The 26,319-nt window shown below is 38.6% G+C and overlaps 1 protein-coding gene across 12 annotated transcripts in view; it reads left to right on the plus strand.

Moving 5' to 3' along the window:
• FOXP2 (forkhead box P2) overlaps nucleotides 1-26,319 on the plus strand; it is a 502,958-nt gene that overhangs the window by 293,132 nt on the left and 183,507 nt on the right. For 2 of the 12 annotated variants that reach the window (XM_044423018.1, XM_044423010.1), the window contains exon 1: nucleotides 12,613-12,696. The exons of the other annotated variants lie outside the window; for them this stretch is intronic. The gene's annotated coding sequence lies outside the window, so the exon portion shown is untranslated. Of the gene's footprint in view, nucleotides 1-12,612; nucleotides 12,697-26,319 lie in introns of those variants that run through there. 12 annotated transcript variants of the gene reach the window in all.

Consider the following 26,319-nt stretch of genomic DNA (forward strand, 5'->3'; position numbering starts at 1 on the left):
AATATCAAATGTGGTACGAATTCAGAAAAAGTAAATGTAGGAACATTGAATCATCTTTAAAACATTTAGAGATTAAGAAACAAACATTGTATTTCACATCTTGGTATGTTGATTGAGTTGCTTGTTCATCGCCTTCTTCTAGCCTCAGCCTTCATTGTATGGCACATGAGAAAGCATCTTTGATGGAATTTCTGCAAAAAAACAAATCCATTGTTCTTCTCTTTCCCTGACACCTCCATAGTTATCATTGGGAAAATGCTTTTCTGAACTCCAGCCAGAGCCACAAATACAAATTTATTGTCTGCAGTAAGTTCTGTTGGGTAGGTACATAAAACCTTTGACTCCAACCCTGTGTCTCCTCAGTTATGGTACTTTCAGCTTCAACTCCAACTCCTATATAGGAAATATACTAATTATTTAATTCCAGTATTGATTGAAAGCATTGAACCTACAAAATGCCAGAGGTGTCTTTTATGCTCCTGTAGGTACAATTTTATCAGAACCACAAAAACTACTAATTTTTGCAACACGTGCCTTTTCACAATCATCATCTATAGTACATTGACAGACATAATATGTCCTATCTGTTGTTATTGTAGTGTTCAAAGACAGCTGATTTTGTTGAAATTTTTTGCCATTGTGATTTTTTTCCATGGAGCTCTGTTTTCACTGATATATGAAATTAAAATATACCCTGAAACTATAGGAAAAATAGACTGATCAAGTTAGTATCTGTGAAACAGGAAATGTTAACATATTATTTATATTACAATTTAAATTTATTAGGAATCTGAGTCAGCACATTTTTCCAACTCCAGTAATCCAAGAATCACTCCCAACTCCAACTCCATAGCCCTACTGCAGTGTGGAGTAGCTGTGCAGCATGAATTCATAGTGACTTCTCATCATGAATCAGTCATTAAGTGTGCATGTGAAATGTATGGATACCATCAGCACTTCTGTGAACATCAGGAGTTTGGTCTATTCACCAAGGACATTGACCCAGAACTGCTGCAAAAAGATCTATTTGTGTCATAAGTGATATTTGCTTGTGAGAAAAGGTAGTGAGTAGGGATGCTCCATTGTGTGAAATCTGCCTTGTTTGTGTTCATTGGATTTCCTGCCTGCTTTTGTACAATTTTTGCAAATTGCAAGTTGAAAACTATGCCACTGTAGCACTAATATTTGTACAAACCATACTAGAATGCCATCATTTTGGCTTCTGATTTTTGCAAATAATGCTGTACCAATTTGTGCAAATCATGTAATCTGGTTAAATTTCCATTGCCATTTTTAATGTGCAAATTGCAGTCTATCTTCAAGACAGAGGTCCTTAAGGTGGCTAGACTCACACAGCATTGTTATAGCACCAGTGCAGCTCTGATGAACCAGAATCTGGCAAGTTGAATTGGGGGGGGGGGGGAGTTGAATTTCCACATCCCCCCCGTTGGATCCCTCAAATATCCCTAGCAGTAAGTAAATCATCCCTTTTGCAGTGAGATCTTTGTTTTATATTTGTTCTGTTTTTGTTTGACTCGAGTGTCCTTGATATCCTCAAGCTCAGTAACCTCATATATGTCAAAAACCCAGCTAGCTTTGTCAGAATGACTTTCAAAAATCACTTGAATAATCTCTATGCATCATAAGAATGTAAGAAAAGCTGTGGTGGATCAGACCAAGTCCGTTGCCCTTTTCTGTACTTTTCCCACCTCAATAATGTCCTTTTTCAGGTAAGGCGAGCAGAACTGAACATGATAGACTAAGTGAGGTTGTATCGCAGATTTATATAAGGGAAGTAATTTTTTAATATTTCTATTTTCTTTTCTCTTCCTAATTATGTCTAGCATGGAGTTCGCCTTTTTCACAGTAGGTGCACACTGGATCAGCATTTTTATTGAACTGTCCACTAGTACCCAAGATCCCTTTCTTCCTCAGTCATGGGGTAGCATGGATATTGATGCCACCTGTCACAAATACAAAGTAATATATGACCCCAGCTGAAAAATATAAATCTCTATATACAATTGTACTCTTCTTTTGAGATAACATTTTAATGTTTTAAATGTAATATGGATGCATTAACATTTTTTGTTTCTAAATTAATGCATTTGCAATGAACTACATATAGTCTTTACATAAAACTGGTCAACATTTGTGAGGAAGATGTTTTCAGTTCATATTTCTTAATTATTTTCCTTAACATATGACTATTTGTCAGTATCCTCCTTTAGCCTTATTATTTTTCCATTTCAACCAAATGTAAAAGTGTAGTAGATTGGCCTTCAAACTACTGATGTGCTATCCTGTTCATTTTTCATGCTGTAGAGCAAAGGAGTGTTTCTTGAGCACAGCAACCCAAATACTACATTGATTGAATTGATTGAAATTGATGTTACAGTGCCTAATAGCCACGAACAAATTCCTGCAGCATTCACAGGTTGTTTTTTTTTTTTAAATAAGCAATGTATTCTAGAATGCAGGCTGTATTCAAGATTTAGGTACTCCCATGTATAATGTAATAAAGAAACAAATTACTTCTGACTCTTAAAAACTCAACTTATGTTAGAGTGGCTTTGGACGTTACAAGCAGCTCTCTTGAGTCTGTTTTGCTCACACTATAACATCTGAAGGGCTCACACTGGGGAGTTGTAGGGAGTAGTTGGAACTTACTCATTTTTCTTTTAAGATTAATCACTCACTTTCCATGCTGCTCATATCACTATTTCAAATAACTACAAATTGTTGTTTTAATTGTGGAGCTGAGCAAATAAGACATATTGAATAATTTATCTTGCAGAGTTAAGTGCAAAGCTGAAAACTCAGAGCCTGTTTCATAGTCATTACAAAGAGTTTAACACATACACATATATAATTTATCTTATGCTTGAGGAATCCTCTGAGTTTCCAGCTTTGTAGTTGATCATCATAAAGTATACTTGAATCAAATGATGTGGATGTAAATAAGAGTCTTGTGTGTGTGCATACAAACTGTTGGCATTCATGTGTGCAATGTTAACATATTAAAACAAAATAAATTCTTAGGTAAATGTATCCAGGGTAGCCAAACAAAACCACTATAGTTTATTAACTTTATGAAGAAAGCAAGTAAACTAAAGAGAATTGAATTATTTACAGGAGAAGGAAAAGGACAGGCCAAACTGACATAGTGACATAGATATTGGGTTCAAGCCCCACTTCAACCATAATCTTACCAGACGGATACAGACATAAGTTACTATCCAAAATCAGGTTTGAAGATTTGTGTTTACTCTTTTTGTGCTTTCTGTATATTTTACAAAATATGACCATGCTCATTTCCCTTTGTTGAGGTTTGAATTCCAGAAGCACCAAAAAAAAAAGAAGTTTGACTTGCTCGTTGTGCCTTTGTTATCCATTATTTGAGGCCTGCCTAAAAGTCCCTCTTCTTCCCAAGTAAACCAACTATATTTTATGGAACAAAATGTCAAAATTGCTTGATGTTAACAGATATGCTGTGGATCAGATCTAAGAGTCTACATACCAAACACTGCATCAGTTCAATGGGACTGTTCGCTTGACATAACAGCAGCCACAAGTTATTTAACCCATAGTGAGGCTGTAGGGCATTTGTGCCCACCGTTTTGAATATGCAGCTCCAACTTAGAAGCTGTTGTGTCATGAAAATCAAGAAAGTATGGGTTATGTGGCAGTTAAACACCACTCACACAGCATACGTTTTAAGGTTATGGAAGAGATATTTAATCCTTTCTTGATCACCATATTTGTACAACACAACAACTTCCAAGCTGGCATTGTATATGGAATATAGTGCCCATAGGAGCCATAGTTTGGCATGTTGTCCAAACGCAGTCGCTAGCGTAGTTTGCAATTGTTCTTTTCCATAAGTATGTTCTGAATGTTTAAATCTATAAAACCAGTTAGGAGCAGGATTCTAGAATACTTGAAAATGAATGGAAACTGAACTAAACTTCATGAAATTTGTGAGTGGGATTGATGCTATTCCTTTTCCTCTGTTTATTGTATATAGTTTATACACAGCAATAACTATTCATATGAAAGTAATTATTGTATTCTCACTTGCATATCATTGGGATTCTTAAGGGATAATATTTGGTCTGTGAAAATGGTTCCAAAAGAGCATTTATTAAAATTCAGAAATTGCTAAATAAAAATACATGTTGAGCCTGTAGTAATTGCTTGCCATATTCTATTATAATACTTTTAAATATATCTTGATACCAAAAGTGGCTGTTGCATGCCAAGTAAGGGTCTAGGCAGGTTATTTATTTATTTATTTATTTATTTATTTATTTATTTATTTATTTATTTATTTTAAAACTTTTAAATGCTGTCCTCTATGTGTGGCATCTCAGGATGGCTTAGAAACATTAAAATAAAAATGAATAAACAATTAATACAAGTATTAAACAATGTACAACCAATAAAAATAAACTAAGTCAAGAGTGACTGATTAAAACTATTAAAATACTAATTTTTAAAATAACACTTAAATAAAAAGTTTTTGACCTGGCACCAAAAAGAATATCGACTTGGTACCTGGCGAACCTCTCCGGGGTTTTTTTTTTTACTATTTTTATTCTTCATCATCATCTTATTAGAAGAATGATGACTGAAAATAGAGATAAAGTATTTTTTTAAAAAGGTTAAAGTAACCAATGTGGCTAAATAACAGTAGTTTAGCCCCTTATATAAAAAAAGACAAAAAATTGTTCCACATGTTTATAATATGGTGGGCAGGGCCTTTCAAATGAGACAATCACAAATTGTCTTGGCAGTGTTACAAGAGTTTCATATTGAATTTATTCTGTTGTGATGCAACATTACATATACTATGAGAACCACGTTTCCATATGAAGCTGTTTCAATTAAATTATAGGTAAATTTGTCTTCCACTTTGCTGAATTCTCTGTGGTAAACTGCGTTTATTTCATTGAATTCTTGTTCATCACAGCCCCTGTAGTTTGCAGTAAATGTGACTGAGTTTATTTCATATAATTGATTTACTTTCGCCTGAGTATGATTATATTTTGAGACCCGTTTTGCCAAAATGAGCTGTACAACAAAGGGCCTGTAGCTAGGATTTATCTGGGCAATTCTTTGTAAAGCTGTGTCAATTCTAATTCACAATTGAGCAGTCTGAATTAAATAATCAATGACTGTTTGTTTCTTTACCACTAACCTTGCACCTAAAATTGTAGTGAAATAGATACTTGTGTTTAGAATCCTCATAATCTTAGCTGAGTTTCTCATATTTCTTTCTCATATATTCCTTCAACTCCTCACTATAGTTTGTCCGAAGCATTACAAATACGAAGCTAAATTATGAGAGTGTAACACATTAAGGAAACTGTTTATATTTTACCTCCTTAAAGACAAGTTCAATTAGAAAATGAGTATAGTCAATTTCACCTACCTCTTGCACTTTTAAACTTCCTTTTCCAATGACCTGGTACATATGACAAGGCAGTGAGAGTTAAGCAACCTTTGCTTAACCCATGGTTTTTGTAGGGTTATGTGAAGGTTGTTTAACCCTAACCCTTAAATAAATTCTATTAGCTGGGTTCACTTGACATGACAATCCCTGACAACCCTCAGTTGGTATCTGGCAGCTGCTTAAAGGTAAATTAACCTGCCATCAGCCATTGTATCGTGCAAATTGCCTCATGCCAGCAGCTTTCTTAGAATGAATGTTAGCAAACAAATAATTTTGACATTATTCATACATTCACTATATACCCAAAACATAGAAGTGTGTGTTTGTGTAAATGGACCTTTAAGTAGGAATTAGATGACTGTGTTTCCTTTTACCAGAAATGTGTTGTTACATGTCCAGATTTGACAGAAACAGGCAATAGACTTGGAAAGAAGCTGTAAATAATTGCCACTCTGCTGCTGCCCAAAGCCCATGCTTTGATGTTTGCAGTACTGGAATACAGTATTGATTAAGTTCATATTTGATTGAAATTGGAACAAAATGTATGACGGCAACTTGAAGAATGCTTTTAAAATCCCATTGAATGTATGAGAAAATTAAACTAGCAGAAACACTAAGAAGCTAAACTAGTACCTGGATCTTTCTTACTAGTCTTGCAGAATTTCAACATAAAAGGTTTTTAAATATTGTTCTGACACTGTATATTAAACTCCAGTCATACAATAAACTGATAGACAGTAATATACTACTTGTGCAGACTGTAGTTTGAATAGCTAGCCAGAAATAACCTGTACTGTTCTTGATAGGTGTTTAAACAAATTATGCTCTGATGGAGTAGCACTCATTCAAAAAGGAAGAGGTTTCCTTTAGATCCATAACAATAAAACATTGTTCTACTTGTACTTGTGGAAATAAAAATGTGATTTAATGTGGGAACAGCTTACCGAATCTTTATCTTTGGACATTATTTTTGCTTAAGAAATCATGTTGCAAATTGCACTTGGTAAAGCATTAGAACTGTTGCTATTAACCTGCACCCATCCATAGATAGTACTCTTGTGTGCATTCCGTAAAGGTGTATTGGATAACAGAAAGTGCCATTAAAGGGATGGTGGGGGGATTAATGTAAACCATTGTTCATTGTGAAGCAAAAATACGTGATTTGTGCAGAATGCATTTGGGGTTATTGTTAAAATTATAAAGATTTTTTCATTAGCATTATAATGGGTATCAGTGGAAACATTTCAGAGGTAAAGGTACTAAGCACTCTGATTTTAAATAAATAGAATTTCTTTTTATGATGAGCAATGGGTGAATTATCTTTAGTGTTTTTAAGAAGAACTACTTAAAATAAAAATCAAGTGCAATGGGAGAGCAAAGTCTTTTTGGTGTCAATTTTAAGCAAATTAGTTGCTGGACACAAAGAAATGACACATTCATTACATCTGGATACTTAAAAACTATATGATATTTGGTATTCAACATTAGTTCTTTACTTCAGTGATTTAATCAGTCATGTAAGAAAATTTTGGATTTAACTTTATAGTGTATTATCAATTGCTCTTTAATCTGAAGTAGATTTTATATGTTATTATGTATTCTTGCAACCGCTCTCTAGAGAAATTAAAAACTGGGAATTGATACTGAAACTGAGCAATGAATTGTTTTAATAATACAAATAAGGACAGTATATCAAAACTTACGACATTTAATTTGCGCATCCTTTAAACTTTGCAGAAGTACAGGTATACTATACTTCAAGCATAAGCATATCATTAAATCAGATGCACATTTGGCAAGGAGGGATTAGAAGAAATTTAAGGATGTTGAGTGAAAGAGGTTGACTTCATTTTTTTTTTTCAGCATGAGATATTCATGTTGAATCATGAACTGCTTTAGAATGCCCTTCCAGAGCCTAAAACAACTTGCTATGAGGTGTGTATGTGTGTTTCACATTGATGAATACATGCAAAATCTTCTGTAGTACAAAGAAATAGCTGCACAGTTGTGGGAAATTGTTCTGTATTTTTATTTTCTTTATTTTCTATCAGCCTGCCCTTTGGTTTCTGCTTGCTACTTCTGAATGTCAGCTCAGGATGGTAACACTTCCTTCATCTATCATTTAATAGTGGGTGAGGCACCTGATCTGGCTTGTTTAACCAATCTCTGGGTAGATGAACAGGAGTTGGTCTCTGCTAACTATGTCCACTTTTGTTACAGTATCGGTGTAAGCTGGGGAAGGGAGATTGTCCTGGTCTATAGCAGGGGTGGCCAAACCAAGGCTCATGAGCTGCATGCAGCTCTTTGAGTTTATTTTGCAGCTTGCCTCCCCCCGCAGGCCCCTGCTTGTGGCTCTCAGACATCTGATATTTACCATATGTGCCTCTTCTGTTGAACAAGTCTGGCCACCCCAGTCTTTAGAAATTTCTCCCTCCCCCTCCCCCCCCCCCCCCCCCTCCCCCCCCCTCCCGGCCCCCTGTCCATCTGACTCCTGGACTAGAAAGTGCTTGCATCTTGTGTTGGATCATTAAGACAAACTGAGGTTTCTGATGGTATACCACTACCCCATGATCCAACAGTCTTCCTATCTGAGCTGACAAAGGCTGTCTTGATTGTGATGTTAAAGTCTCCCAGGCTGTTGGTGCTTAGGACATTAGTATATGTGCTGAAGGCATCCTATCTGGGCGTTTTCAAGATGTCATGGATTTCATGACAACCTTGGATTATCCCAACATGCCATCAGACTAGCATATGTAGTTGAGCACACTTTGGATCTGGTCTTTTCAGGTGGACAAAGAGATAGTGAATTCAAAATGACTAAGTTCTTTTGGCATGATCAGATAGTGTAATGTAGGGAAACTAACAAGATGGTCTACCCATGAAGGCTAATGTTTTCAGATGATATCCAGAGAGTTGGAAGTGGAGTTGCAGCTGATATAGTTGGTGGTCCTAGTGAAGCCCTGGTTGATTCACAGAATGCAGAAATGCCCTGAACAGTTGACCCAGTAGCTCCTGTGAGCTCTCTCTGTTCTAGAACTTGAACAGCCCCATGATATATTGCGGAGTTGTAGTCAGGTCTACAGTCAGGTAAATCTGGGGACAGTGAGGGCAGCAAAGAAACAATATTTCATTGCCTTTATTCAATCCTTTCTTTGTTGCCCAGTGGCACTTTTTAGGTTAATCCAGGATCTATTGCATGCTGTTCCAGAAAAAATCTTGGAAGTGCCTGAAGCCTTCTGTAATACATTCCCTAGGAACTTAAAGACAAATTCTCTTACATCCACTGGGACCTAAACACCAGTGTTATAGCAGTTAAATCAGGCAAGGTACACAGATCACAGCCTGGTCAGGTTTTCTTGGATGAGTTCCAATTGGTATAGCTTGCAGGTATTAATAAACACAGGTTTGTGTGACCACATCTGTACTGGATACTTGCCATTTTTGGCTTATTTTAAAAAAAAACTAGCAGGAGGAAACATCTAGCTGAGCCAGGGAGCTGCTCAGTGCCTGTTTACAAGAGGGAGTGGTCCCATGGCAGTGAAACAGGCAATAGTGAGACCACTATTGAAAGAATCCTATCTGAACCAGAAAGATTAGGGTGATGGTAAACAACTCCTCATGGGCAAATTTCTTGAGTGAATTGGTAGCCAAACAGTTCCAGGCACTCTTGGAGGAAACTGGTTATCTAGATCTGTTTCAGACTAGCTTTTGGCACAGAAGCAGCTTTGGTCCCCCATGTGATGACCTATGTTGGGAGAGAGTTACAGGGATGTGAACCTGTTGACACTCCTGGATCTTTTAGTAGCTTTTGCATGGTTCCTTTGACTGGAAGGAGGTGTTTAACCTGTTCTGGATGAAGTTGCTTTTCTCATAGAGAGTAGGTTTGTTGTTTGGGGCAGGAGGAGAGTCCTTCTGGAGCCATCTTTGTTACTTGGGGATTGGATGACCTCAGTGGCATGGTATGCCTCCTATAAGTTTTGGCTTGTGGTCTAGCTTCACCTTTATCTGGATAGGGGTAGCCTGATTTCAATTATCTATGCTCTGTTAAACTCTAAGATAGAGACTGTAATGCACTATAGGTGGAGTTGCCCTTGAGAACTGTCCAGAAGCTTCATGGGCAAAATGTGGCAGTCAGATTAATTACTGGGACCAGGAGTTCCAAACATATAACACCAGTTGTGCCCTGCTTGCATTGGTTACTCATATGTTTGCAAGCCCAATTCAAGATGCTGGTTTTAACCTATAAAGTCCTAAGTGGCTTGGGACCATAATCCTTTTTATTATTGTGTGTTCCAAAAGAAAACAGAACAAAATCTTGGGGGGAAAAGTCAAAAATAAAATATTACATGATTTTAAAATAAGATCTAGAACCATTACATCAATCCTAGATATGTTATATATTCCTATGTACAGAACAAAATATACAATGGTTGTTAATAATTATGTATAATATCCAACAAAGGCAGCCCATGTATTTTTCAGGTTATAAATTTACTTGTAAATACCACCTGTTCAAAAATTAAAAGTTTCATTAAATCCTCCTCCCATTGGGTTATTGCGGGTGGCCATTTATCATTCCAGTATTGTAGTATTAACCTTTTAGTTGTCAAAAGGTCGTGGAAAATCCATTTACATTTACCTTGCATTAAATTCCAATAGGGCATAGGTAGTTAAAAAAGAACATGTACTGTATATCATTAAAGATTAAAGGACTCCTCCTCCTGAAAGGAAGCTGCTATTGGGCATTGCCAAAATACATGAAGAAGACAGCATTAGCAGCATTATTCCTCCAACAATTGGCTTATGTAATTAAATCTTTATCAAAGGAATGTTGAAAACATCCATTTTTGCTGAATTAAGCATAGCCTAAGATCCTTTAATCCCTTCTGAAATGGATAACAATGGCGCACTCAACTGATAGGACAAAATGGGGTACTCCTGTTTATTACTCCATTTGTGGTTGACACTTTGAGTATCATGATTATTCACTAATAATAGTTATTGGGACCACAATACTGGATGGAATATCCCTCCAATCTGCAGTCTACCTAGGCACTGCAGTCAAGATGTGAGGTCTGCCTTTGATGGCCTCCTGCAAGGAAAACTAAACTGGTGACAACTAGGAGGAGGACTTTCTCAATAGCAGACCCCCCTCCCCCAGTTTTGGAGCAGATTCCCCACTGAGACCCATCTGGTACCAACTCTACTTTCCCTAGGCACCAACTTAAGACTATCCTCTTTGAAAAGGTATTTAATCAGCCTAAATAGTACAGTATATCACAGAAGTGAGTACACTCCTCACATTTTGTAAATATTTTATTATATCCTTTCATGTGACAACCCTGAAGAAACGACACTTTGCTACAATGTAAAGTAGTGAGTATACAGCTTGTATAACAGTGTAAATTTGCTGTCCCCTCAAAATAACTCAACACACAGCCATCAATGTCTAAACCGCTGACAAGAAAAGTGAGTACACCCCTAAGTGAAACTGTCCAAATTGGGCCCAAAGTGTCAATATTTTGTGTGGCCACCATTATTTTCCAGCACTGCCTTAACCCTCTTGGGCATGGAATTCACCAGAGCTTCACAGGTTGCACTGGAGTCCTCTTCCACTCCTCCATGACAACATCATGGAGCTGGTGGATGTTAGAGACCTCATGCTCCTCCACCTTCTGTTTCAGGATGCCCCACAGATGCTCGATAGGGTTTAGGTCTGGAGACACGCTTGGCCAGTCCATCACCTTTACCCTCAGCTTCTATAGCAAGGCAGTGGTCATCTTGGAGGTGTGTTTGGGGTCGTTATCATGTTGGAATACTGCCCTGCGGCCCAGTCTCCAAAGGGAGGGCATTATGCTCTGCTTCAGTATGTCACAGTGCATGTTGGCATTCATGGTTTCCTCAATGAACTATAGCTCCCCAGTGCTGGCGGCACTCATGCAGCCCCAGACCATGGCACTCCCACCACCATGCCTGACTGTAGGCAAGACACACTTGTCTTTGTACTCCTCACCTGGTTGTCACCACACACACTTGACACCACCTGAACCAAATAAGTTTATCTTGGTCTCATCAGACCACAGGCATGATTCCACTAATCCATGTCCTTAGTCTGCTTGTCTTCAGCAAACTATTTGCAGACTTTCTTGTGCATCATCTTTAGAAGAAGCTTCCTTCTGGGATGACAGCCCTGCAGACCAGTTTGATGCAGTGTGCGGCGTATGGTCTAAGCACTGACAGGCTGAGCCTCTGCAGCAATGCTGGCAGCACTCATATGTCTATTTCCCAAAGCCAACCTCTGGATATGACGCTGAGCACATGCACTCAACTTCTTTGGTCGACCATGACGAGGCCTGTTCTGAGTGAAACCTGTCCTGTTAAACCACTGTATGGTCTTGGCCACCGTGCTACAGCTCAGTTTCAGGGTCTTGACAATCTTCTTATACCCTAGGCCATCTTTATGTAGAGCAACAATTCTTTTTTTCAGATCCTCAGAGAGGTCTTTGCCATGAGGTGTCATGTTGAACTTCCAGTAACCAGTAGGAGAGAGTGAGAGCGATAACACCAAATTTAACACATCTGCTCCCCATTCACACCTGAGACCTTGTAACACTAATGAGTCACATGACATCGGGGAAGGAAAATGGCTAATAATGCCCAATTTGGACAGTTTCACTTAGGGGTGTACTCACTCTTGTTGCCAGCAGTTTAGACATTAATGGCTGTGTGTTGAGTTATTTTGAGGGGACAGCAAATTTACACTGTTACACAAGCTGTACACTCACTACTTTACATTGTAGCAAAGTGTCATTTCTTCAGGGTTGTCACATGAAAAGATATAATAAAATATATACAAAATGTGAGGGGTGTACTCACTTCTATGATATACTGTATATTTGAGGATTATGTCACCTGTCTAACAGGTCTTATATTTTAATTTATGCTATTTATTATACTTGCTTAAATTTGATTTTCAATCTGGTTTTTAATTTTGTAGTATAATTTTATAGTGCTTTATTTATTTATTTATTTAGAATATTTATATGCCGTCCTTTGCTGTCATTTGTATTTTTAACATTACATTTTTATTTCAGGTGCTGTTGTTAATTGCCCAGAGAGCTTCAGCTATCGGGCGGTATAGAAATAAAACAACAATAACAATACAAGAGCCACACTAAGTCCAATCCTATGCAAATCTGTTCAGAAGTAAATCCCCCTGATGTGATACAGTGTGTTCCCATGTAAGTATGTATAGGATTGCAACCTCAATCTGCAATCTGGTGCACATTTACCTGGGATTAAGTCCCATTAAAGTCTCTAGGGCTTAGGTCTATCAATGTGCCAGAAAATGAATACATTAGACACTGAAGTATGTGTCCAGATGACCATCTTAAGCCCTTTAATTGTTGGATTGCTGCCAGTACAATTAGGCTACTCATGTTTAAACCAACTTTTCAGGAAGCTAAATAATTGCATTGGGTTATACATGTTTTTCTTTCTACTTGTCTATAGTTAACTAGAAATTATCTATAGATCCTGAAATCATCATTTTTAAGCTTACTATAATTTGGATTATATTTCAGGCAAAGGTTTTCTCAAATAAAAATTTTTAAGCCTTCTTTTTATTGAACTTGTTTAATTGGATTATTTTCTACAACATACATTCTGCCAAAGACCACACACACATATGATTAATGAGTTCTGAACTTATTCAAACTCTGTATTCTTCTCTTTCATGTATTTGCTTGTTACCTGTCACATTCCTCATTTAAGGTAGGCTCCATCCTGTGATTGGTACAAACATATATGAAGCAGTTCTCATAGATTCCCCAGCAACAGGAAAGTTGATAGTGACTACTAGTGAAATACATGATCCTTGTAGGCTTGGATTTCACTTAGCTGTATTTTGTTGAACAATTTGGGTGTGATTTTTGAGAACTTGCTTCAGAACAGCTCTTCTATATATAACTGCATAAAGTTTAGAAAGTTCATTTCCCTTTTTTCTTTTCTTTCTCCCCCCCCCCCCCAACATTTAACAATCGTTAATATCCTACTATGATGCACAGAAGAGAGAATTCCATCACTTTTCTGAGATTTCAGGGCTGCCCTTTCTTTGCAGTCAAAATATGTTTCTGCCTTAGTGAAACATTTGCTGAACAAACAAGGGGTAAAAAGGGAGCAACCAAATGCACCAGTGTTCTCTCCAATCCTCCAGCTGTCTTACTGTTTATTGTCAATGGCCTAATCCTGAAAGTGGTGGAGACAGATCCGATATTGCTTTTTTCCTGAAAGTTCAGCACCTTCCTGAAGTCAGGGGAGTAAAGGGCAGTGTTCAGCATGGTGAATGGAGACATGATATCTCCAATTTTGACCTTCTAGTGGACATCAGACTTATATTTATTACAGTTTTTATAGCAGACCTAGAGCATAATGGCAATCTCTTCTGACATGCCTGTGACTCTGCCTCTTTGTCAAACGCTTTGGTACTAAGAACTTCATAACTCTTTTCCCAAACACTTCCCTCAACATTGGGCAAAGTTCTTGAACCAGCCCATCAACCGCAGAAATCCAAGGAGAAGCAGTCTTCCCCTTCTATTGTTTCAGAACTTAATAGGAAGAAAATAAAAGCAATTTATTTGCGTCTCAAGAGCTTTGAGTTCTTTCCTGTCTTGTTTCTACCAGATGTAGTCATGTTTGAACTCCTCAGCTCATCTTAAAGCGAGTAAATCAGTTCTTACCAAACTCTGAAAGGGAAGTTCTTAAAAGACACGAGTGAGGGATTTCTTAAATGATTGGCCACATATCATGACTGTATACTTCAGCACTTTGGAACTTGATGCCTTTGCATCATAGCCTCACTGGACACAAATGAGTACTGTATTATAATCTGTGCATATCCACTCTCTGACAGAACTTAAACCTTTATTGGGTTGGCTACTGGCCACTGCTCTGTCCAGTTTCAGAGGTTCCTAGATCTGAATAATTTCAACATGTTACTCCCCCCACTTTGTTTGAAGATGTGGTCTCTTCAGCATTGGTTCTTGAATGTATTCCATCTTGTTTTGGGCTCTCAAACCAATTGTTTCATCCGCTAGTAGAAGTTCAGCACTCCTTATGCTGATGGCTGAAGTCCAATAGTCTGCTCCATCCAGATATTTGTGTAAAACATGGCTGTTGTATTACTTTCCATTCCTTCATGCTGAAGTTGTGGGATTGGTGCATACTTAATGGCATCAATTTAGTGGGAAGAAATCTACCTAGCAGTTATGATGACTTGGCAGATAAATACTTTTGCCGTCTTCAGAAAAAAATAGGGCCAGTGGTTTTGCAGCAAGCTTGAAAGACAGCAGGAGAAAATTGAAGGATGGCTTTGTCTTCAGGTGAGAGAAGCAGTTCCTTTACATAACCCCCATTCCATTAAATAATAGTAGAAACCATAAAGATTAAGAAAGATAGGGCAGATTGTATTCTTATAATCAAGCAGCTATGGTTCATGTCCCCACTTCTAGTCTCCCACTGAGATTACTGCAGTCTGCAACTAAAGAAAGGCATCTGGCAGGTGGTAATCTATCCAAAGTCGGTACTTTTATAATACTTAGAATATAATCACTCGATGCTTCTTTAAACACCAGGAAGATTTCTCATTAATTGCAGCCAAATTGGTGACAGCTGAAAAGTGGAAAAATACATGTTGACCAGCATAGAGTGGATAACAAAAGTGTGGCAAATAGCACAATAATAAAAAGTAACATAAAGAGTTGTTTGTTTGTTTGTTTGTTTGTTTAGGGTATTTGTATGCTGTCCTTTGCAAAAGCCTCAGGATGGCTTACACAAATAAAATAAAATATCTAACATAAATTAATGACACTGGCTACAATTAAAATATGATAAAATTCAATATTAAAACTTATTAAAATATTGATTAAATAAAAAGGTCTTAACCTGGCACCGAAAAACATATAATGACGGCGCAAGGTGGACCTCTCTGGGGAGCGCATTCCATAGACGGGGCGCCACCGCAGAGAAGGCCCGTATGATCAGATATGGAATGAAACGGTACAAGGACTTGAAGAAATTTGGTTGACTTGTGGAAGATTGGATGTAATATCAAAATCAATGGATTGATTTTTATATGGCTTTTAAATATGGTCAGTTAGCTATACAAACAATATTTATGATTGGTATGTGAATACTTACAGTGTGTAAAAGAAAGGAATTTGTTTAGTATATATGTTTTTGGTGTATGTATGTAAATATACATACTGCTGCTACTTGCCGCAAATTAGAACTTGGACATGGAAAAAGTGTGATTACTACCATCCAGCAGGCACATTGGACCTTTTTTCTTGGACAGAGTATAGATGCTCCACCCTGGGCTCCTCCACCACAAATTGACAGCATGACAGATCTGTTCTTAGCTTTTCTTCCTGACGCAGCAGAGGCAGCACAGAAGCCATCTACATAGGCCTCATTTGCGTTCTTCTTATTTCCCCAGGTGTGCAGAATGCTTCAGGTTCAATGCTTTTTCATGCACAGTATTGATGTACTACACTTTCAACTGTTGCTCAGATCTGAAGACTCTACTAATTGGTGAAGCAATTTATCAAACCTCTGACCTTATATCTAAACTCTTTTGTTATCCAACTCACTGGAAGAGCCTTTGAATCACTGGCTTTATGCCACCTATGATTGCTCATGTTTATGGTTGATTTTCTGACGGCCATCATCTCTGCAAGGTGGGCTACTGAACGTTCTCTGATCTGTTTGCATGTGTTTTATTTATTTATTGGATTTATACCCTGCCTTTCTCCCAAAAATGGCACTCGAGCTGGCTTATAAAAACAATTTAAAACAGGCTAAAACTATAAAATGTGTTTAAATACAATAAAATAGTATTGCAAATTAAAAACATAGCACACAGACTCACTTACAGGAAAAGGCCTTCTAGAATATATCAGTTTTTGTCTCATATCAGAAGGATAATGGAGAGGGAGCAAACCTAGCCTCCTTGGGAGGAGGGCCATAGTGTGAGAGTAGCCATCAGAAAGGGCATCTCTTCTATTGAAAAAATGTCTCCGATAGTGGTATTCTCAAAAGATGAGCCTCCCAGAAAATCTTAAGGATTGGGGAGACTTAATGTGGGAGAAGCTATATAAAGAATTCTGCCAGGAACCAGGTGAATAACTTGTGACCTTGCTGTAACAAGGGAGTCAAATTTCCCAGTAACAGGCCGTGTTCAATGAGTGGTCTGACTACAGTGGGTATACCAGGCTGCAGAGGTCCACAAAACTTTCAGTTTGCATCTATTAATGGCATGAGATATGGTTAATTAATAGCTAATTAAATATATCAGTTACATATATTATTTATTTATTAAAACATTTTTATGCCGCCCCATTCGCCGAAGCCTCGGGGCGGCTCACAACAATAAATTAAGACAATAACAATTAAAATCTATACATTAGAATAAAATAAGCCGCCCTGGTCAAATAAAATTCAATAGTATTAACATTTAAAATGCTGCTTAAATAAAAAGGTCTTCGCCTGGCACCGAAAAACAAATAACGACGGCGCCAGGCGGACCTCTATGGGGAGCGCATTCCATAACTTAGGCGCCACCGCTGAGAAAGCCCTCCTCTGAGTAACCACCCTCCTAATTTCCTTCACTGAGGGCTCCCGGAGGAGGGCCTCTCCCGCTGATCTCAGGGGGCGGCTGGGCATTAAATAATATATATTGCAAACATTTTAATTTACAATATGGGAATGTCATTCATGGCTCTTGGGTTCTGTGTGGAAGTCCTCATGGGGCCCTCAAGGTATGAAATGATGGACCACCTTAGTCTACAGCATTCTGGACCAGCTCAAATGTCTGAACAGTTCTCAAAGGCAGCCCCGCATAGAGCATGTAACTAGAGCATGTGAGCACTTAACCCTTTGCAGGGATAAGGCAGTACACTTAAGCACACTAGATGTGCCTTTTTCTTTTTTGTTTAAAAGTAGTGTCAGCTTGAACCATGATAATGGCATACCTGTGTTTTATCCTAGCCCATTCTTTCCCAGCTGGGACCCTTAAAATATTTCTGGCTACAACTCTCAGAATTCCTGGTATTGGCTATTTATTTATTTAAAACTTTTGTATGCTGTCCCTTATGCATGGCATCTCGGGATGACTTGCAATCATTAAAACAACAACAATAAAACAGCAATAAATAACAACCAAAAATACAATTAAATAAGTTAAATAAAAGTGACTGTTGTAAATTTAAAACATTAAAATTTAAATTAGTTTTTAAAATACCAGTTAAATAAAAAGGTTTTAACCTGCTGCTGAAAAGAATATAAACTTGGTGCCAGGCGCACCTCTCCAGGGAGTGCATTCCATAATCTGCACACCACCACAGAGAAGGCCCTCCTCTGAGTAGATACCCTTTTTACCTCCTTCAGGGGGGGTTCTTTGAGCAGGACCTCTCTGGCAGATCTTAAGGGGCATGAGGGCATATAAGGAAGGAGATGTTCCTTCAGGTATCCCAGTCCCAAGCCAATCATGGCTTAATAGGTCAAAACCAGCACCTTGAATTGGGCCCGGATGTCAACTGGAAGCCAGTGGAGCTGATAGAGGACTGGTGTTATGTGAGAATAACAACCAGTCCCCATTGGCAACCTGGCCACTCTATTCTGTACCAGCTGAAGTATCCGGAACGTTTTCAAGGGCAGCCCCACGTAGAGTGTGTTACAGTAATCCAACCGGGAGGTTACCAGAGCATGAATCACCGTTGCTAGGCAGTGTTGTCCAGGTAAGGACGCAGCTGATGGACCAGCTGAAGCTGTAGGAAAGCACTCCTTGCCTCTGCTGCCACTTGGATTTCCAGTAATAGCTCCAGGTCGAGGAGTACTCCCAAGCTGCAGACCCTGTCCTATAGAGGGAGTGCTACCCCATCCAAGACAAGGTCAAAATCACTTACCTGAAACCTCAATCCACCCACCAACAGGACTTCTGTCTTATCTGGATTGAGGCTCAGTTTATTAGCCTTCATCCAGCCCATTACCTTGGCCAGGCACCGGTTCAGTACATCCACTGCGTCACCTGGAGTAGATGTAAATGAGAGGTAGAGCTGGGTGTCATCAGCATACTGATGATTCCACAGCCCAAACCTCCTGATGACCTCTCCCGGCAGTTTCATGTAGATGTTGAAGAACATGGGGGACAAAATAGAGCCCAGTGGAACCCCATGGCAAAGCTGCCATGGTGCAGAGCTATAGTCCCCCAGCATCACCTTCTGGAATCAGTCGGCCACGTAGGAGCGGAACCACTGCCATGCAGAGCTTACAACTCCTAATCCGACCAGTCTATCCAGAAGGATACCATGGTCGATGGTATCGAAAGCTACTGAAAGGTCCAGGAGAAGCAACAGGGATGCACTCCCCCTCTCCATCTCCCTGCACAGGTCATTGTACAGGGTGACCAAGGCAGATTCAGTACCATAACTGGGTCTGAAGCCAGAGTGAAATGGGTCCAGATAATCCTTGATTTTGAAAAAGCCTTCCTTGAGTAGCTTCTTCTGCACAGCTGAAGAGTGCCTGGAGTTGTCCTGCCACCACCCGCTCTAACACCTTGCCTAAAAATGGGATGTTGGCCACCGGTCTAAAATTGGCGGTCACCTCTGTGTCCAGAGACAGCGCCATCTTGGTGAGCTGATGAGAACTATAGGGCATCAGGTTGTGAAAGATTGTCTTCACTTTTCAGAGGTAGCGAGTGTGCATGAATCTTCTATGTTGACATTTGGCATATCTTCTGGCATCATTTTCAAAAAGTATGAGGACCCAAGGAAAGGTCTACCAATTAACTTGGTGCTGTTTTGGTCCTGGCTTTCAAACTCTGATAAACTGGCTCGGTTCCCAGTATTTGGTTCCCACAAAGATGCATGTTTACAGTTTGGGAAAAATTATATCTTCCACAGCTTTTCTGAGAGAAATATCTGTCCCTGAACTGTGTCGAGCCACTATTTGACCACAACAGCCCACTTTCATCAAGCATAAGCCTCAGCTGCAAAAAAATACAGAAATGAAATAAAAAACAAACAAAAACAAGAACATTACACACTGAATGTTTTGACTTATGCAAATACCTCTTTCAGTTAAATTATCCAGAGTTTTCTGGCTTTTACCACCTATCTTGATTGCTACTCTCCAATATATGGGGCTTCAGACAGACCACAGAGAAGAAAAATAGATTACTTGCCTTTAGCTATAATTCTTTGAGTGGCCGACTATAGAACCCACTGTCAGTTATGTGGGTTTTCTGGAAAAAAACCAGTAGATAATTTCCCATCTGATTTACAATGCTTGGCTCATTTTTACTCTCCCAATAAATATTCTCCCTCAATTAGTCTACAAAATAGCTTATATTTAGTAAACAAAACTAAAAAGGTAATTTGTTGTTGATGTTTGCTCACTACAAATGTATCAAAAGTTTTCCAAAAGCTACAATATATTTGAACTGAAATACTTGCATAGGGAAATATTAAATTAACCACACAGTATGGTTTAAATGGTATAGTCAATCACATTCAAAACTTTATATAGAAATTACTTAATTAGAATGTGTAACAATGTAAGGACAATAGCATATCCTTCCTTATGATGTTTGTTTATGCTTAACAAAAATGACAATACCTGAAAGAACCCACTGTTTTAGGATATACACCCAGAGATCTTATATCTTATACTAACAGTTGGGGTTTTTGGGGGGGGGGGTTGAAGTAACTGCAGCACCTTCAGCTTCACTCTATGCACTGCCTCTCAGTTCTATTTCAAGTTGATTCATAACAACTAGTTGAATGTTTTCTTTCCACTAAAGGATGGATGATGAGTCTGTGGGCACAGGCTGCAGAACTTGGGCTGAAGGAGCTCTTGCACTCATGTCCATCTTGTGCAAACCCACAATGCTGGACTAGGTGATCCCTTGGGCTAATCTAGCACACAGCTCTTACATTTTTCAGTGAAACAAACTGTACTCACAGTCTTTCTTTTAGTTTCTTTTCTGTTTGTTATTGGATAATGTTAGCAATAGAGGGCAATTCCATGATATATATGTCTAGTTTAGACCCAGCCAGGTGTCAATTGTATTGTGCACAGAAAGAGATTGTCTGTGTATGGTGTGGAAAATTTTCCATGAAAAAATGCAGTGTTGGAAATTTTTGCCTTTTGGGAAGATTTTCTGTCCCATAACACTGCCCAGAGTGAATTAACATTTTGACTTCTTATTTTGTTCCTTCATATATAGCTATTTCTGTGTTCTATTAAGAGTTGGGAGCAGGTGTGCCCCCCCCTTGCAGGATACTTAAATGACAGCTTAGAAGCACAGTCATCTAGAGCTTAACAGCTTATAAAACAACATTAATCAAAGTAATAATCTCACCAAGATGTGGAAGAAGCACCTGCCCATGTGTAGAGTTGGAGCCCAACTGAAATATCCCTCTCTTTTTCAGACTCCACTCTCAGGGTGGCTCCTGCTGCTTGAGGGCTGGATGGCAGGAATGCCACACACTTTGAAATAGGTCCATTTGTGTCACCCGTCATCTTCTTACAGGATCAAGGAACTCCCCTTCAGTATTGTCCCCCACATCTCTGAAATATCTTCATCCTTTTCCAGGGTGTGCTGGTTTTCACACAGTGTCTGAGCATCTTCACTAGGTAACCTTAAAACTGCAGTATCATCTGCACCCCTTTGCCTCGCCACCTCCTCAGAATTGGACAAATTATATGTCATTCTATCTGTAATGTGCAAAAGATAAGCCCCATCTCTGTATTAAGGACTGAAGAGATAGACAGTAGATAAACATGCTCTTAAGCATGCTTATTAAGTGTTGGGGACAAGATTGCTAAGTTCTGAATGTTGCATTGTGTTGGTGCAGAACTCATATATGTGAAAACACAGATGACCCTTCCAAAACAGCTACAAGTAAGCAACCTGTTTTGCTCAGAGCTGTAGAACCTGAGAAACTATGAGCAAAGCAAGAAATAAAAACAGTGAAATGCCTCTGGCATTTGTGTCACTATGGAAACAAAACATTGTAGAATTTTGTTCACTGGACAGAGAAATTAAACTGAGCTCATAAATCCAACATGGCATTTTCAGGGTTTATCAAAGGTCATTCCAGACTACTGGGGTTACTGGTGGTATGCATAGGTGCTTACCTACTGGTTCTTACTTCCATTTCCATTGATTACCCTAAGTTGTAGTTACTCTGTCTAATAGACATCTTAGGTGATAGAATCCTTCACTTAGTGGGAAGATTACTACAGGATCAAGATTGGTTGTTGGATGGCAGAACTAGAAAGTTTCACTCTTTCGTTCACTTGACCAACTGGAATTGGGGAACTACACTATAATTGCAAACAGTCTTGAGCATGTCACCATTGGAAGAGTTGGACCTGCATATTAATCTTCTAGGAATACAAGCAGTTCATCAGCTCCATGCTGTTGCAATTTCAGGAGAGAGAGATACTGACAATGTTACACTGGTGATTTATGGGAATAAGCATGATAGAGCAATGTCTTCCTCACAATGCTGAAGTCATCACATAATCATCAGTTAACTTGGAAACAGGGCTATCTGTCATCCTTGTGTTGACATGCATAAGGGTTATTGACATTTAGGAGGTAAGGTGGTTCAGTCAGCAGCAGTTTGACCCAAATAAATGGTCTCTCAAGCTCTTGCATGTACAGTAAAAGGAAAGAAGGGGATGTAGGACTAGGTTTCCAGTTGGACCGCTATTCAGACAGAATTTGCAATCCTAAGAGCCCTTTTTAGGCTTTTGTGGCCAATTTATCAGTCTAAAGGTGACACCCACAGAGCATTGGGATAGACCCTGTATATGTTCCCATTCCTAATACTGCCCTTCAGGTGAATTATCTTTCTTTGGATTACTGTAGTGACATTCTAGTATTCCCAGTCTGAATAGATTGGAAGTTACCTGGAGGGAAGGAAAGAAATTGCAGATTATTTCCTGAAGTCCTGTTTCTTACGTTTTCCTTTTATATGCAAGTTTATGGCTCTTGGTAAAATTGCTTACATTATGTTGAACACAGAAAGGAAGAAATTAAAGACTACTATTGATAATGATTTTTCTGGTTATTAGCTTCCAAATTTAAGTAATTCCTTTTGGCTTAATGAGAGTCTTTTGTCTAGACCTGGGGAAAGGGTCATTCCTAAAAAAAAGTCTCCAGAAAGATTATTGCTCTGGCCTACCTTCTTCTGGTCAAAGTAGAGCACTAGCAATCTTGAAATGTCACCAAGAAATGACTCTGTGGACAGTCCAAAAGGAACATATTTGACATTTAGAAGTTTAAAAAAAGCATTCTACTCAAAAATAGTTCTAAAGGCCTACATTTGTTACCCTGGTCTAAAAATACAACAACAAAACCTTCAATAATGGGATTTAAACACAGGTATTTCTCAACAAGCTTTGGAAATGTTCCTTGAAAAATAATCTCATAAACAGTTATGATTGTTTAATATGCCATTTTGTAACTCATGCTAATTTTGGGAACACTTGTTTGGTTTAAGTCCATTTTATACAATACTTTAGATTTTCTGTGTATTGTGATTCTATATTACTGCCCAGACATAATAGCAAAGTGTTTCTTTCAGCATTTGCATTTTTATTTGCATACCAGCAGCAAATTGAAATATATTCACAAATGCAAAATTGTGTATGGTCAACAGTGGATAGGATCTAGATGTAGTCAAGGATCCTACAAGACATAATCAATTCAAGACATATTGTAATTAATGAGAATTTAGGGAATCACTGGGAGTCGATGGGTCCAACCAAATGTAAATAATACTTACCTCACTATCTATTTTTCTTTCTGAAAATATGCTATTTTACTGTTCTGTGTGGACCATTTTACTTACCAGTGCAATAGGAGGTTCCAGCTTCCCGATTAGTAGAGGTTACCTTTCTAGGATCAGTAATAATTATATAGATATCTGACTACTGCTGTTGCCATCTGGATGGTCTAGGAACTCACCTCTGCTTTGATGTTGGCTCATTTTAATTCCAGCAGACTAGAACTCAAATTCTGTGAAGTCCTGGCTGTACCTTCTTTCAAGTATTCTGAATATTGATTGACTTTTCCCTGGACCCTGTAGATCCTAAGATCCAATGGGACAGGCAAAAGCAGATTTATGTTTACCACTACAAATGTGATTCACTGAGTGTGTTCACATGTAATGCTAAACAATGCTGTGCAGTGACCACATGATACGGTATCTTATCTTGGGTCCTGCAGTTTCTGTGCATGCATTGTTTCCATGTTCTTCCATCTTCCGTCCAATTGGCAGCACATATCCCATCACCCTCCATGACTAGAGATATATCCCAGGATGCACCACTCCTGTCTGCCTCACTTGCCTCTCCTTTATTACCCCACAAAGTCTCCTGGACATGGTCACAGCCAGCTGCTGTTGCTGTGGGGGCAGGGGCTGCTCAGTGAAGCAACTGCTTGCTTGCTAAAGTAGAACTGTTGCTCTGGAGTAGCAGCACAGGACTGCTCCTTGCTGTTGTCAGACACCTATGCATAAATATATCCATCCATGCACCCACCTCTACCCCTCCCCATGCACCCCCCCCCATGCATAGGACTTGCACACAGTGCCATGTGCTGACCCATGTAGCCAGGCACAGAGATGGCATCAGCAGACTCACCCATGGCACAGGGAGCCCATGCTGAATTCACACATAACAAGCCGTGCCTGTACAGTTTCCACCATGGCTTGTCATTATGTGTGAATACAGCTATTAATAACTGCAGGCTTCTGGGCTCAAATTTATTTATTTGTTTATTATTAAAAGCTTTTATATTTCATTGTATTTTATAAAATCTCAGGACGGCTTACAATGCTTTAAAAGGACAATTTAAAAGACAACAATTTCCAATAAGTGAATTAAAAACAAAACAGTGTATAAAACAAAAAAATAAATAGTAAATCACAAAACAAAACCAAAGTGACTAAACGTTAAAAACTATTAACTTTAAACTACCATAAAAAGAGTTTGACCAAAGAGAGTATCGGCTCGGTACCAGGCATACCTCTCTGGGAAGTACATTCCAGAGTCTGGGCGCCACCGCAGAGAAGGCCCTACTCCAAGTTGATGACCTTTTTACCTCTTTTAGAGAGGGTTCCTGGAGCAGGGCTTCTCCCACAGATCTTAAGGGGTGTGAGGGCATATAAGAAAGGAGACGTTCCTTCAGGTATCCTGGTCCTAAGCCATTTTGAGTATGTCACCTAAACTGCCACTTCTTGTAAGGTCTCATCTTCAGGTCTTGCAACTTGAGGGTTTTGTGATGCAAATCATTGTGTTTAAAAATGATACATGTGTTAATATTTCCAAGTATAGGTCTCCTTAGTAGGGAATCATTATTACCAAGATAATGTCCTGATCCAGTTAATGAATGTTCCAAACCTGTTGAATTATAAAGAAAAATATTTTGTTCTAAAGAACTTGGTATAATTTTGAATCAGGTATTGACCATATTTAACAGCATGTATATATACAAAACTTATGTAATTCTTATAAGTTTAATAGACTGGTTCAGCAAAAGCACCTTATGAGTGATTGTTAGGTAGATTAAGAGATGGTGAGAGAGAAAGTTGGTAAAAGCTTTTGCATTGACACATTGTCATATATTTCTTCTGTACATTTAAGCAAAGATCATACTTTATACCAGAGAGTTATACATTATGCATCTAAGAGAAAAGTTTCCTTGTTTTCAACTTTTATTCATTTTATGATATTTAATCTTGTGTTTACCAAGGTTTTCTTTTCTTTCTCTTATCATTATCGGTTTTTTATGGCAAAAGGAAAGACTTCTAAGCAATAACAAGCCAGTTAACATTCACCCTGTCAAATGTACATGGAACCCAAGAAATATAAGTTAAATAAAGTACCCTAGATCAAATAAAGATCTCAGCCTAGCAGGCCTTGCTAATACTACTGAGGAAAGTGCAAAAGAGTGTTGAGTAAGGTCACAGTTACAGTGCTACATACTTGCTGGCCCCTACCACCAAGAGTGCTTTGAGACGTGTAATACCAGGTTATAACTATGAAATAAATCATTTTTTTCCTCCAAGGTACTCTTGAAACCTTAGATGTGCGCACTGGTTTACTAGATTTTTACCAACCTATTTTTAGGGGCTGCTTTGATTTGACCTCTGTGTGAGAGAGTAGCATGTGCAAAGAGCAGTAAAACAATGTCTTAAAATTGAGCAATCAGATAAAAAGAAAGCAGGACTATCCTATCTTGTATAGTTGTTTCTAAAAGAAAGCATTTTGGTAGGTGTAGTGGTGGGAAAGACATACTGTTTGCAATGCTTTTTGTGTGTTTGTTTGTGCATTATGGGTGTTTACTATATCCAGAGATAAAAGAAGTAATGGGCAATTGTTCTTACACAGAGATCTATCTACATATTTTAATAATGTTTAAAGCAGCCTCCATTGGAAGGTATATCATAATAAAAAAGATGTTTCTAATGGAACCTTGTGTATCTAGATGAATCTGGTACCAATTACTTCCTAGTTCTTTCCATTTATATGCTGGCAGTGACCATTCTGAATCAGTATCTGAGCATGGTAATGTATTGGATGAGGGCCAACAAACTGAGACTCAATCCAGACAAGATGGAAGTGCTGTTAGTGGGTGGTTCATCTGTCCAGTTGGGTGATACTCAGTCTGGATAGGGTTGCACTCCCCCTAAAAGAAAAGAGATGCTCCTGGACTCGGAGTTGTCACTTGAGGTAGAAGGCAGAGTTGTCACTTGAGGGCCCTGGCACAGAGCATCTGTTATCACTTGAAG

This window comes from Varanus komodoensis, unplaced genomic scaffold, assembly GCF_004798865.1.
Source record: "Varanus komodoensis strain SLA01 unplaced genomic scaffold, ASM479886v1 scaffold13_1, whole genome shotgun sequence".
Lineage (NCBI taxonomy): Eukaryota > Metazoa > Chordata > Lepidosauria > Squamata > Varanidae > Varanus > Varanus komodoensis.